Genomic DNA, 14325 nt, shown 5'->3' on the forward strand with positions numbered 1-14325 from the left:
ATAAGAGAAATTTGAAAATCCATAATTGAATATATTTATTTAGAAAAAACAATAAAAAAGTTGAAATTAGGTATATTTAAAGGGAACGTAACTAATATAAAAGAATTTGGTTGAAAATAGGTGTATTTAAAGGGAGTGTAACTAATATAGAATAATTTGTGTAATACTTATCGATGGAAGTGCATCCTTGCGTCCATTAAAGTAAATGTGTCATAAATGTATTTGTATTTGTGTTTGTGCAAAAAGGGTAGAGAATAGAAAAATGTGAGCATGAGTATCCCTTAAATATTTTTCCATGCAGTAAATAAATCTCAATATGAGAATTTTTTTCCTTTCAATTTTAATACGTCTTAAAATTGTAATCCCTAAATGTTGAATTTTCTAAAAGCCCATTGAACCAAACTACAGCATCACTTTACACAATCAAAGAATGGAAAATATTGAAGTTTTATAAAGTAATAATACATCTGTCTTAGACTTTCAGTTTAAAAGAATATCATAACAGAAAAAATTGTACCCCATAAATTTGTTTATAAAAGTCATATTTTTGATCAATTACATACACAAAGCATCTAGATACAGAGAGAGAGAGAGAGGGATAGGAGCAATACTTTATTAATATAAGGCAAGAATTCTACACCAATGATTTTGAAAAGCATTCCAGAATTAAATTTTTAGCTATGATTTATGTAAAATAGTGTAGAGCAAAATCAAAAGAACTAAATAAAATAAAAAATAACAATAAGAAATCTCCATTATCTAAGACAGAATTCTTGAGCCTAAAAGAAACTATAAAAACACGTCTTACTCTCATAATCTCATAGGCATAAAGAAAAAAATGCATAAAAATACGTGTCAAAAAAGATATTCAGATTTCTAATTGAATTTAAATTTTACTTACTTTTGGGTAAAGTATTCCTGATTCTTCACTTTTGTCGTACTTACCAATTAATTTTTCCGTCTCAATTGCCTTTAAAGACTAATTCTCAACCTCACAGAAAAATAACAGGTTTAAAGGGTAATTCTTGAACTTAAATATGAATAGAAGACAAAAAGACGCACTTGTAGACACTTTGGACACAGAAATCATTAGATGGCATGAAATTTTTCAACTATAGAAAATGAAAACCAAGACAATGAGTTGCATGTATATTTCTATAAATACTAGTCTGCGTCTCGTGCGTTGCACGAATTTTGTATTTATTTTGGTTTTATTAGCGTAGAATTTATAGATTGTACAAAAAGTATTTGGAAATAAGAAATGTTTGTTTGATTCTCATCTTTTAGTCAACTGTATATTTTATATCACGATAATTTATTTTTATTCTTATAAATAAGTATAATGAATGTTGTAATTGTATATATGTCAACGATAATTTATTTTTAATTATTTTTTGTATTTTTTGTTTAATGTAGATGAAATTTTTTTTTTATCTGATATTGCAAATAAGTTGTAAATTGAATTTCGCAAAATGCTTTTCTTTAGCAATTTCGATTCGAGAGGCTACACTTGTAGTTCAAAAATAACCCATGCAGTTGTAAATTGAAAGAGAATATCCACATACACAAATATTTAAATAACAAACTCAAGTTTGCACGTAAAATAACTTGAAGTGGCACTTACTAGATGGTCAACTCCCTTATTGGTGTAAGAATTAGAACCCTAACAGTAGGCCTATTCTTCGAAAGATACAACAGTCATTCCAAAGTTGGTAGGGCAAAAGAATTTTTAAAAAAAATTAAATAAAATTTATTTGAAAAAGAAAGGAATTAAAAAGAAATTTAAATAAATTGATAAAAAAAACCAATTATTTATAAAGTAAATTTTTTAATTTTAATTAAATAATATTTATATATTCTTCATTTAATTTTAATAACTTTATTTTATTTTTTACTTCTAAATAATTTTAAACGAATTTTTTTACTTATATAAGTAATTTTTACATATATTAGAAATATTTTTTGTTAATATGTTTATTTTTACACTTTTTTTTTTACTAAAAGTGATTTTTTTTTTTTTTACTTATAAAAGTGGTCAGCACGGAGTAATGCGGGAGATATGGAAAGTTGCGTGTTACATAGATTCACATTGTCTCTCTTACACTATATATATATAATATAATAATATAAGCAAATGAGTTGATTTGAAAAGGCGTGCTATAGCGTATGAAAATGAAGAATGGAAAAGTAAAAAAAAAAATATTTGAATAATCCTTCGTGCACGGAAACCACACTATATATAATTTTTTTAATTCTTTTCTCTTTAATTTTTTTAACCTACAAATAATTTTTTCGTTAAAACTGAAAAATTAAGTTTTATTTGGAAGATAAAAGAATTAAAAAGAAAAAAATAATTGATTTTTTAAAGAAAAAAATGCATTTTTAACACATACGTTTAATCTCCGTTTAATTATTTTCGATATTTATTTAAATCATCTGATATCTCTATTATATAGTTCTCAAAATGAGTTTCGAGAGAATGTAAAACATTTATCGATTCGACTATCGTACAATGATCGACGAATTTTTAAAGTTAGCTTGTTATCGAAAATTTCGAAATAGTAATAAAATAATTGATTTTTTTAAGAAAAACGTCTTATGCGTATTTTTTAACACATACGTTTAATGTCCGTTTAACTATTTTTGATATCTATTTAGATCATTCGATGTCTCTACGATATAGTTCTCAAAATGAGTTTCGAAAGAATGTAAAACATTTATCGATTCAACTATCGTACAATCTTGAATGTAAAAAAAAATATTCATGCACTCTATGCATGGAGGAACGCATTGTTTTTACTCCCCACTTGGAAAAAAATGAAATTTTAAATAATTGAAAAAAAATTTATGTCATACCGCATAATTTTTTTTGAGCATGATGTATTGAAAAAAATGTTGTGAAAAAATAATAAATAGTAATAAAAAATTGATTTTTTAAGAAAAACGATTTATACGCATTTTTTAACACATATATTTAATATCCGTTTAACTATTTTCGATATTTATTTAGATCATTCGATATCTCTACGATATAGTTTTCAAAATGAGTTTCGAGAGAATGTAAAACATTTATGATTCGTACAATCGTCGACGAATTTTTAAAATTAACTTGTTATCGAAAATTTCGAAATATATATATAAATATTATTTTGTTAAAATTGAAAAATTAAGTTCTATTTAAAAGAGAAAAGAATAAAAAAGAAATTTAAATAAATTGATAAAAAGAATAATTACTTATAATATATAAAAAAAAATTATAAACTTTGTCTCCATGAACGAAGACGGTGTCTCCGTGCATGGAGACATTTGCCTCCGTGCACGGAGGCTTCAGTTTAAATTTTGTGTTTTCTCATTCCATGCACGGAGAGATTAATTTTTTTTTTTTTACTGTGTAGTTTTACGTTATAACTTTTTTTTTAAATTTAAAATCCTCTTTAATTCTTTTCTCTCCAAATTTTTTACTTACAAGTAATATATTGTAAAAAAAATTCTGTCGCATATTATCTCTCTCTTTTTTTTTTAATATAAAAGTGATATTTTTCTTATATCCCTACTATATATATCTATATCGGAGTGGAGGAGAAATGAAAATTACGTGTTGCAGTAAATATGGAGGTAGTGTACAATAAAATAAAATATATATATCAAGCAAACGGTGTCGTTTTTTGCCCCCAATTGAAAAAAAAAAATAAAAAAACTACAGTAAAGATGGATCAAGACACTGTTACTTTCTACAGTGCCCTCACATTCCCCTTTTTATATAGTAGGGAAAATGCACTTGGACGACAAAGAAATCAGCATAAACACGAGAATTTTTAGGCCATCAAGAAGTGAATGAATACGCAGATAAATCAAACACAATAACTGCAAGAAATGAAACCACAAGGACATAAAAATCCTAAATATTTAGCTTTAACTTCAAACAAAAATAATACGAGTCATAGAGAAAAAAAATAGCACATTCGAACCCTTACTCTTCATTATCAACTAATAAGAAAATAAGTAATAGATTGAAGCTGTAAATTTTCAACCAAAAAATGGAGAAAAAACCTTCAAAGCCTAATTTCCAGCTCAAGTATAGAAGATTAAAAAGCATTTTCGAACTACCAACACTTCAACAACAATAAAAAGCGTTCGAAGACTAAATCTTGAGGTCACAAACAACAAAATTAACAAAGACAATAAGTGTAAAAAATAAAGCCACAAGGACATTAAAATCCTAAACCTTCAGCTTTAACTTAGAAGACCAAAAATAATTTTTCAACTTTCAACACTTTAACAGTAAGAAAACGCATTCGAAGAGTAAATCTTGAGGTTACTAACAACAAAAATAACATCTTTAAAAAATAAATTTCAAAACAAAGACAATAAGCGTAAAAAAAAAATTAAAAAAAAAAAGACAAAAGGACACTAAAATCCTAAATCTTCAGATCTAACCTAGAACGAAAATAACACAAATTTACAAACAATAAATAACACGTTGAAACCCTAGATATCCAGTCATCTAATAGAAAACCAAAATAAATCTAAACAGTAAATAAAAAAACAAAGAAGAACAGTTTGAAAGCCACTTAAACCATCATTTAAAAAAAAATACAAACAAAGAACTAAAGAAGGAAAAAAGGAAACAAACTTACCCGTTGGAAAAAATCAGCTTCATATATTGAAGTCCTAAATACTAAGGAAAAAATTGAAAATAAATAAAACAAATTAGTTTATGCACAAAATAGGAATACATAAAAAAAGAAAACGTAGAAGACCAAAAATAATTTTTGAACTTTCAACACTTTAACGGTAAGACAACACAATTGAAGAGTAAATCTTGAGGTTACCAACAACAAAAATAACATCTTTAAAATGTAAATTTCAAAACAAAGACAATAAGCATAAAAAAAAATGAAGAAGAAGAAGACAAAATGACACTAAAATCCTAAATCTTCAGATCTAACCTAGAACGAAAATAATACAAAATTACAAATAACAAATAACATGTTGAAACCCTAGATATCTAGTCAACTAATAGAAAACCAAAATAGATCTAAACAGTAAATAAAAAAAAAACAAAGAAGAACAGTTTGGAAGCCACATAAACCATCATTTAAAAAAATAATACAAACAAAGAACTAAAGAGGGAAAAAATGAAACAAACTTACCCGTTGGGAACAATCAGCTTCAAATATTGAAGTCCTAAATACCAAGGAAAAATTGAAAAACAAAATAGTTTATACACAAAATAGGAATACACAGAAAATGAAAATGAAAGGTTGAAGAATCTAACTATGGATTACCTGAAATTCAAATTGACTCAAAATAAGAATTTTTTTCAAGGTCAAGCATTATAGAGACCAAGTATTTGAGGGGAAAGGAGAGAAGAGTGGGAAGTGTGTGTGGATGAGAAGAAGCAAAAATGGTGGATTTGAAAAGGTATGGCTGGGTAGCGTATAAAAACAGAGAAAATGTACTATGTCCGATTCATGTAGAGTAAAATGTCTTCGTTTTGCCATAAGTTAAGACAAAACGACGTCGTTTTGTCCACGGCAAGAGGAAAAAAATTAAAAATGAAATTCATACGCACAAGTAAAAAAAAAAAGTAAATAATAAATAAATTTAAACTTAGAAGTAGATCAAGGAAAAAAAGGCCACAAGGAGTGAAAATGGTTCAATGCAACAGTGACTTCCCATTCACTTTTTTATATAGTAGTGAAATAAAAATAAAAAATCCTTGAATTTATTTTTAATCATATATTTCATGAGTTTGAAATTTTCAATCATATATTTTATCAACCTTTTATTAAAATATACTAAAAAATATTTTTTTTAACCAAACGAATCAAGGGTTTATAAGGGAGTGAATTATATGTTTATTCATTGGTTTAAAATGAATATGATCATTTTCCTAAGCTTGAGAAATAATCTACAGATAGTAAATTGGGATAAAGTTAAGAGCATATTCAATCGTGATATAAAATTGATTATAAATTTACAATTTCAAAAGAATAATGTTATTTATCATTATTGACATTACAACACCAGTTCAATTGACACTAAATGTCATTAAATGAAATATATAATTAAATGAACTGTATAGTTTCACATTTAATTTACTTCTTGTTTGGTAGGGATTTTGTTAATTGATTTTTTGATTGTTAGAAATAAAGTGGGTCCATGCGTGAGAGAAGAATTAAAAAATGACGGTTGGAATAGTGAAATAAAGGTAAAAAAATTTGATATTAATTGGATTAAAATCTTTACCAAACATGCTCTTAGTGTATCACATAATGTCACATAAATTGGTACTATAGCTTTATTTGTATTATATAGGGCTTGTTTGGTTCTCATTAATTTATTTTATATTTTGTTACAAAATCATTTTCAACCATATATTTACATAAAAAAAATATTTTACACATTCTCCCAATTTTTTTTTCTACTTTTTACTCATACATTTTCCTAAAAATATTATTCAAAACCCATTTTCTCTCCAATCAAAGGGAATCAAGTAAGCACATAGTATTATCTTTTTCAAAATCACTTTTGCATCTCAATTTATATCTTAGTGAATCTAAATCCAAAATCTACTCCAATTACAAAGTTGTAAATTTCATTTTTCATATTAAATTTTATTTTGCATGATTGTTTTTTCTCATAAATTTTTATGGCGACCAGTTCTATATATGTAGAACTTGGAACATTTTGCGAGCCATATGATTTTGGGAAAGTCATCGCCTCTTCTTCTAGGCATAATTTGTCTATGATGGATGAACAGGGTTGGCAACTTATTTGGACAAGATTCATGTTGACTATTTTACCTATTCGAGTAAGTAAATTGTTCGAATCGCACAATAACACTTTCTGACATTAAAAGTGGTGCACTCAAATTGTATTTGATGTTGTAATTTAATTTTATGTAACATGGTTGCAGGGATGGAGCCAAGATCGAACTACAAGTTGGACTAATATGTAAAAAATATATATATAATTTTACACATAAAAAAAATTTTATTCTCAAAAATTTTTATTTGTCCTAAAATACATTAAGTAGGCTGGAGAGGGGGCTGGGCTTCTTAGATCCGTCCCTGCATGGGTGTGTGAGAAATTCAAATGTGATTGCTAGATAGTTTATTTAAGTCCTTAGCAATATAATGGATTATATTCGTGAGTTATAAAGATTTTGAATACAATCATGCTATCTATACATTCTTCTTGATATTATGATTGATGTTGTGCCACGTGACGATACATGATTGAACAGTTTAAAAACACACTATCGCAAAATTGTGGAATCTGTGCTCATTTCAACCAACCAATATCAAACCACAATCAATCAATCGACTCCAACCCACAACTACTTTATTCACTTTGGTTGCCACTTCTAATATACCCACAAAGAACACAAGTATGTGCGTGTCTATAAAGCCACAAAGGCAAAGAAAAAAGAATAGATGCAAAGGCACAAAGAAGACTGAACGAGGCAATCGCAGTTTTCTCTAAAAAAACATAAAGCATATACTCACGATTTTGCAATGGTATGGAAGGGATATATATATACGCTAGTTTAGGTTAACATGACTTGGGCCAATATTATCCAACAAATGGGCCAACACAAAAATAATTAGGCCAACATATTAGAAGGGCCATCCAAGAGGCATGGCAGCTATGAGCAGCATTAACTAATTAAGTTACTTCCAAAGGCTCGTGTTGTTTTCAAGTTCGGCCTATAAATTGATTATGTTGATAGTTATTTCACTCATCGACTGAAAGCCTATGAAACATAATCCAAACTGTTTAACATACTTGTTCGAGATTTATTGAGAATCAAAACCAAACAAATCTCCTCCTTGAAATCCAATAAACCTGTAAACAATCAAAACACACAGTTAGTAATGCCTCTTGAAAACACACAGTGGTAGAAATGCCTCTTTCACACTCCATATGATCAAAGTCTTTACAGATAAAGGATTTCCGCATTTAATCACAACTCCACTCGGGATCCAAATGTCACACTTCACATCTCCTATACATACCACAAATGTACCTTAAGGCATCTATACTCATTCTCGCCAATAGACACACAACATGCTTATTACTAATACATCCTAACTAGAGATGGCAACGATTTGATTCGGCCAAAATTATCACTGAACCGTCAAATTTTTTCATACCATAACCGCACTATAACCATGTAAATCGGTTCGTATCTCGGTTCGATTAATAACCACGAAAATAAATTATTTTTTATAGGTCCATCCATCAAATTGATATAAAAAAATTTATGAAAAGAAAGTCAATAAAAATAAAAACACAATATTCCAAACGAAAATGCAAACTTTATCCCAAATTTTAATTGTAAAATACAAATTTAGCAAACAATATTATGAATATAAGAATACTAAACTTTTCCTTCATTCTTGATTCTTGTGCATTGTAGTTACTTGATTCATGTTCAATAATTTAAAAGCTTCAACCTTAACTCATATTCAATCTTCATTCTTCTCCACAACTCTTATTAGCATAAGTCAGCACTCAAAATTGATTTCTATATAATAAATAAAAAATGTAAGTAGAGAATACAACGATAATACCTAATCCAGAATGGTTTTAACTAAGATTTAAATAAAAAAATGTACCTCTTTGTCAACTTCCTCCTCACTAAATCTTGCTATCCCTAATAAAAGAATGATTTTTTTTATAGTGGGTAATCGGTTTGGTTTCGGTTCGACGGCATAAATATTATACTTGCACAATCACGAACTGGTTCATTAAAATCAAATATTATATCCGCCCCATTGTACCATCGGTTCGATTTTTTTCGCCCCATTCGGTTCGATTAACCGCGATTTTCGATTTTAACGGTTCAAATTGCCATCCCTAATCTTGACCCACTATGCACGCTAACACATTACATAAAATAATCAAATTACTCTCAAATTCATGCAAATGTACATGTCAAATACATTGAAATGTCATATAACCATGCAACAAAATTAAGCAACCACACACATGCAAAAATGATTACATACAAATGCACATGCAACAACTAGGTTTACTTTCAACAAACCTCTCTAAGGTCATCACTCAATCGTATAGCCACATTCGGCTCACCTTTCATCCTACTCTTCTGCTTAGGACAGTCCTTAAGAAGGTTCTCAACTTGACCACAACTGTAACACCGTCTAGCACTGGACTTATCTCAACTCTTGCCCTTTCTCTTACCACCTTCATTACTCGAGTTATTACTATCTTAAGCCTCACCTAAATTCATTTACTTAAACTTCATTCTACTTTTCATCATATGTATCCAACACTCCTCTTATCTTCTTTTCCGTCTTAATTTTTATTTCTTTACTCTTAAAGGAATCAATGACAATCTCGAATGCTAAGATATCCCTACCATACTCAATTGCTTTCTTAACCTCCCTATATGAGTTTGGTATAAAATTTAGCAAAATAATGACCTTATATATTTCAGATACATTCTCATCACAATTAACAATATCTTGAACAAGTTTGTTAAAACCATCCAAGTTGTCATCAAGATCATTTGAATGATCCATTTTAAAACTGAAAAACCTTTCGAGCAAGTACAACTTATTAGGAGTAAACTTAAGCAATATAAGTCTTTCAACTTTTTTCAAATTTCCTTTTTGGTATCAAGTTCACGAGTTTTTTTCAAAAAAGTGTCAGATAGGTGTAAAATAATTGAAGCGCAAGCAAGTTCATCATATTCTTATTTTTTGTGTTACTGTCAAATTGTAGAAAATTGCCATCTATGGCTTTGAAAATTTTTATTTTTTCATCTTTTGTTACCAAATTGAAAAATCATCATTTTCATTGAAAATTCTAACTTCAAAATGTAAAGATATTTTGGAAAAACAAGACAACTAAACTACACAAATAGATCACATAAAGTAATCTTAAGACTGCAATATACACTGTTCTAGATTCTTAAGATCTCGTAAGAATTGAAATCTTAATATAAAGGGATTTTCAAACAAGTAAAGTCTAAGTATTCTAACAGAATAATCAATGCAACATGAAGCAAAATTTTAAATTCTCATGTAGTATAGTCTCACACAGTGTCTAAACAACAATTAAAGTACAAAAGTCAATATCAACTTGCAATCAGAACCAAAATATGGTAAATAATTCCTAAATTCTATTACAAGCAATTGTTACCCCATAGGATAACCACGATACTAATGTCAGCTCACATGATGATTTTTTAATGTTGAAATTAAACGAGTTAAATAGCATACTACGTCTAAAGGTTTGTAAATATTGAGAGATGCAAATTTATGAAACTTTAAGGCCACTACTATTCACCTTAAAACTCCAGCAATCAATTGAGCAAAAATGAATCCCAAACGCGCAAGGATAGAATCGTCTAAATTTTATTGTAGCACTCAAAACTAAAAACGAACACCACCGCATGGTGTATCTCATCGACAAAAGATAACTATTTGAAGAAACCATCGTCTAAGGCCTTACACACTCACATGTGCGGTTATTGGACATCATTGGTCATGCGCCATCCACTCAGGTGCACCTCGATCTGCTGAATAGGTTGGTGGTCTCCGTTTGTCCAACAGGTAAGTTGTTTGGCCAAAAAATAGTAAAATAGATCCGACAGCCTTGATTTTCCTTTGGACAGTTTCTGGAAGGCGTAATCTGCTAATTTTCAACACAATTTTCACCAAAAAGTTCATAAATTCTCACCTACCTAAAGTTCTGATATTTTATGTCGTGTAATTGATCTTCAATTTATGAAATCCGGGCTCAGTTTCAACCAACTAATATCAAACCATAATCAATCAATCGACTCCAACCTACAACTACTTCTATCACTTTGGTTGTCACGTCTAATGTACCCACAAGGAATACAGGTATGGTGGTGTTTGTGAAGCCACAAAGGCAAAGAGAAAACAACAGAAGCAAAGGTACGAAGAAGAAGGAACGAGGCAGCCATATTTTTCCTAAAAAACAAAAAGCATACAAACACAATGTTGCAATGGTATGGAGGTGGATATATATAGTTTAGTTCAGATTACCATGACTTGGGGCCAATATTATTAAACAAATGGGAAAACAAATAACTGAGCCATCACATTAAAAGAGCAATCCAAGTGGTATAGTGGCCATGAGCAATATTAACTAACTAAGTTATTTCCAATGGCCTGAGTTGTTTTTGGGTTGAGCATATAAATTGATTGTATTGGTAGTTATTTCACTCATCGACTGAAGCCTATTAAATATAATCCAAATAGTTTAACATCATTGCTTGAAATTTATTAGGTATCAAAATCCAATACACACTTTCCCGCTCAACACTTATGACTTCCCACACAATGTCAACCAAGATGTAACCATTGAAATATACACTTAGCATAATTCTTTTGAATATTTCAACGAGTGAGATCAAATATTATGGTCAAATACCTCAGTAAGTTCTAAATTTTTTTATATATTTCTCATTTTATTATAGGTCGTATAATATTTAATTAAATTATATGTTTAGGAGAATTAGCCCATGTTTGTCTATAATTATTCAATGAAGATGACTTTTGGAATAATAAATTTTTTGGAAAATATATGGTTAAAAAGTAGAATAAAGTTTTGTGTTTACGTATATTTTATTATGAGAATGTATGATTGAAAATAAATTTTTAAAAAAATTAAATAATGGTAGATAAATAGGGGCTTATATGATAATTAAGCTAATCATTGAAATGGCAACATGGCATTGAAATTTTGTTGGATGGCCATTTATGGACGGTAGTTTGTCGTAATTTCAATTTGATGTTTTGAACGTACCTCTTTGAAGATCGCCTGAATTCTTCAAACCAACGTCTTGCGATCATTATCTCGATTTAAGATTACGTGCCAAAATTGGGTCTACCCCGGTGATGTCAAATTTGAAAATCGCTTTTGTATTATGCAAGTGTTCCCTTGTTTGAGTTTTATTATCTAAAAATTCATTTTTTTTCAAATTTATTTGTAATTACACATTCTTTTAATAAAATAATTTTACATGTAAATTTAAAAATTTTCCATACTTTTTAACGACAAGTTTTCAAAAAATAAATAAATAAATAAATTAAAAAAAAAAAAAAAAAAAAATTTTCCAAAAGAATAATAATAATAAATTTAATGGAAGACAAACATGGACAAATTACATGATGGACCTTTTGAAATCGATTGTGAATTTGAAGAAATAGCAAAGCTTACGATTATTTTTGCTGGGAACTTTCTCATGGGTGACACCTTACACCCATATAAATTAGCTATCACCTTCTTCCCCACTAAAAAAATTCAACGATAGCTATTTCACCTCTTGTACTATAAAAACTCACATTTAGTGCTATTTGGAGGTAATGCAATTTTATGTACTCATAATATTATTACTCTTTAATGGCTCTCTCATAAGCTCGTAGTGCTTGTATAGCGTTGTGGCTCATGCCTTCCATCCATCCCATATTCAAATACATGCATGCAAGTTGCTTAATTTGATCGCCAAAATGCTAGTGGTTATTCCCACCTTCAGAGAAGGTCACATATTTCTAATGATTTATCCAAATGTACATGAGACATACCACGTGAACGTGAGTGAAATCAAGATATATTGAACCACATTATCAGTCCATATATCGAGGTCATCAATAATAATAAATTAAAGTTTTGTTACATGTACACCAGGATTGACACTCGTTGTGTGTCTAGTATGTCAACCCCGACGTACAAATAACATTTTTCAATAAATTAACGTTACTAGCAATTCAATTGCCAGTCTTTTTTCAAACCTACATCCCAAGGACATGTCATACCTTGCAGAAATCCTGGTCGAAATTTGTTAGCTTTGAATACCCCATCCTCCAACTGTCCAACTGCTAGCATTATAATTCATTTATTTTCTCATCGACTGTATTATGGCTTTTTACTAGTGTAATATCATACTCAATATAAGCTATAAATCAAATTTTAACAAAATAATTCCTATAGTTGGATATATATTTTCATTATCAATTGTCTTAGTAATTTAGCATATTCGTCAAGATTATTTCATTTAAATTTGTTCACCTCTTTTATTACATCAACTAGATAATCAATACCATATACTATCTTATAAACACAAATAGTTAAGATCGCTACTACACAGTATTAGATAACACTACAAAGAACAACAATAACATCCATTGATATCAAGTGAAACATAGGAAACATATAATACGAATCAGTCTAATCAACTCGAATGGAAGTAAAAAGGATTGAAGCTAAAATCTTATTTATCAGGTCATATTCTTCAATCTTATCCAATATTATATAACTAACACCCCCTTACATATTGGGCAGGAGGATTGTATTACACCGGATTCTAATTATAATTATAAGAAATAAAAAGAAACAAAATCTTTTCCAAACTTGCAAGGAAATGTTGGGTAAATATACAACACAATATAGTCCATGCATAAATAATGAATAAGATTTTAGATTTTATTTTGTTACGAGAGTAACAAGAAATGACAAAAACCTAAAATCTTATTCATTATACAATCCAACATATCTCCTTGGAATTAGATAATGTTGTAAACAATACCGATGGTAAGATAACAAATATATCACAATTGATCTAATTAAATCGAATGTTGGTAAGAAAGTTCGAGTGGTTCCGAAGAGAATTAAGAACGAAAAAGGAAGCTAAAAGCTTCTTTATTATATATCCAGTCATATTCAATATTGGAAAAAAGCCTCTCTGCCGGAAAAATGGATGATGGCGGCTTTGACGGCCCCTCACAACATCGAGCCCTGCATGAATATGTTGTCGGAAATTCGACTAACGCAATCAAAAGAGCAAATAAAATAAGCAAAAAAATAGAAAACAGTAGATGAAGCGAGGTATGCCAAAGCAAATCTCCTTAAGACAGATTTCGCCCCCCAATGAAGTGCAAAACGGGATTATGGACGTCTGTCTCCCAAGATACAATGCTTCTTCCAAAGTCGATACTACACAATACCAACCTTGTCGGTCGAACCAATGAATGATCGTACTCGAACAGAATAACCACGCAAATATAAGAGAATTTTTTGAGCAGAATATGGAGAGAGAAAAATTTAGAAATCAATTGAATTCGTAATTGATTTGGTGTGTTTAAAAATGAATCTGGGGTTCTCTATTTATAGAGATTGAAGTGTCTCATGGAACAGGTGTGTGACATTTCAGGAACTGGTGCACCACTTGGTCTGATTCGCCTTAGCCATTAGATCGCACTATCTTCATGATCTGATGGTCCAGATTGAACCATGAAGTGAAGTGTCCATCCATCATGCCTA

The sequence above is a fragment of the Olea europaea genome, chromosome 7, assembly GCF_002742605.1.
Source record: "Olea europaea var. sylvestris chromosome 7, O_europaea_v1, whole genome shotgun sequence".
Lineage (NCBI taxonomy): Eukaryota > Viridiplantae > Streptophyta > Magnoliopsida > Lamiales > Oleaceae > Olea > Olea europaea.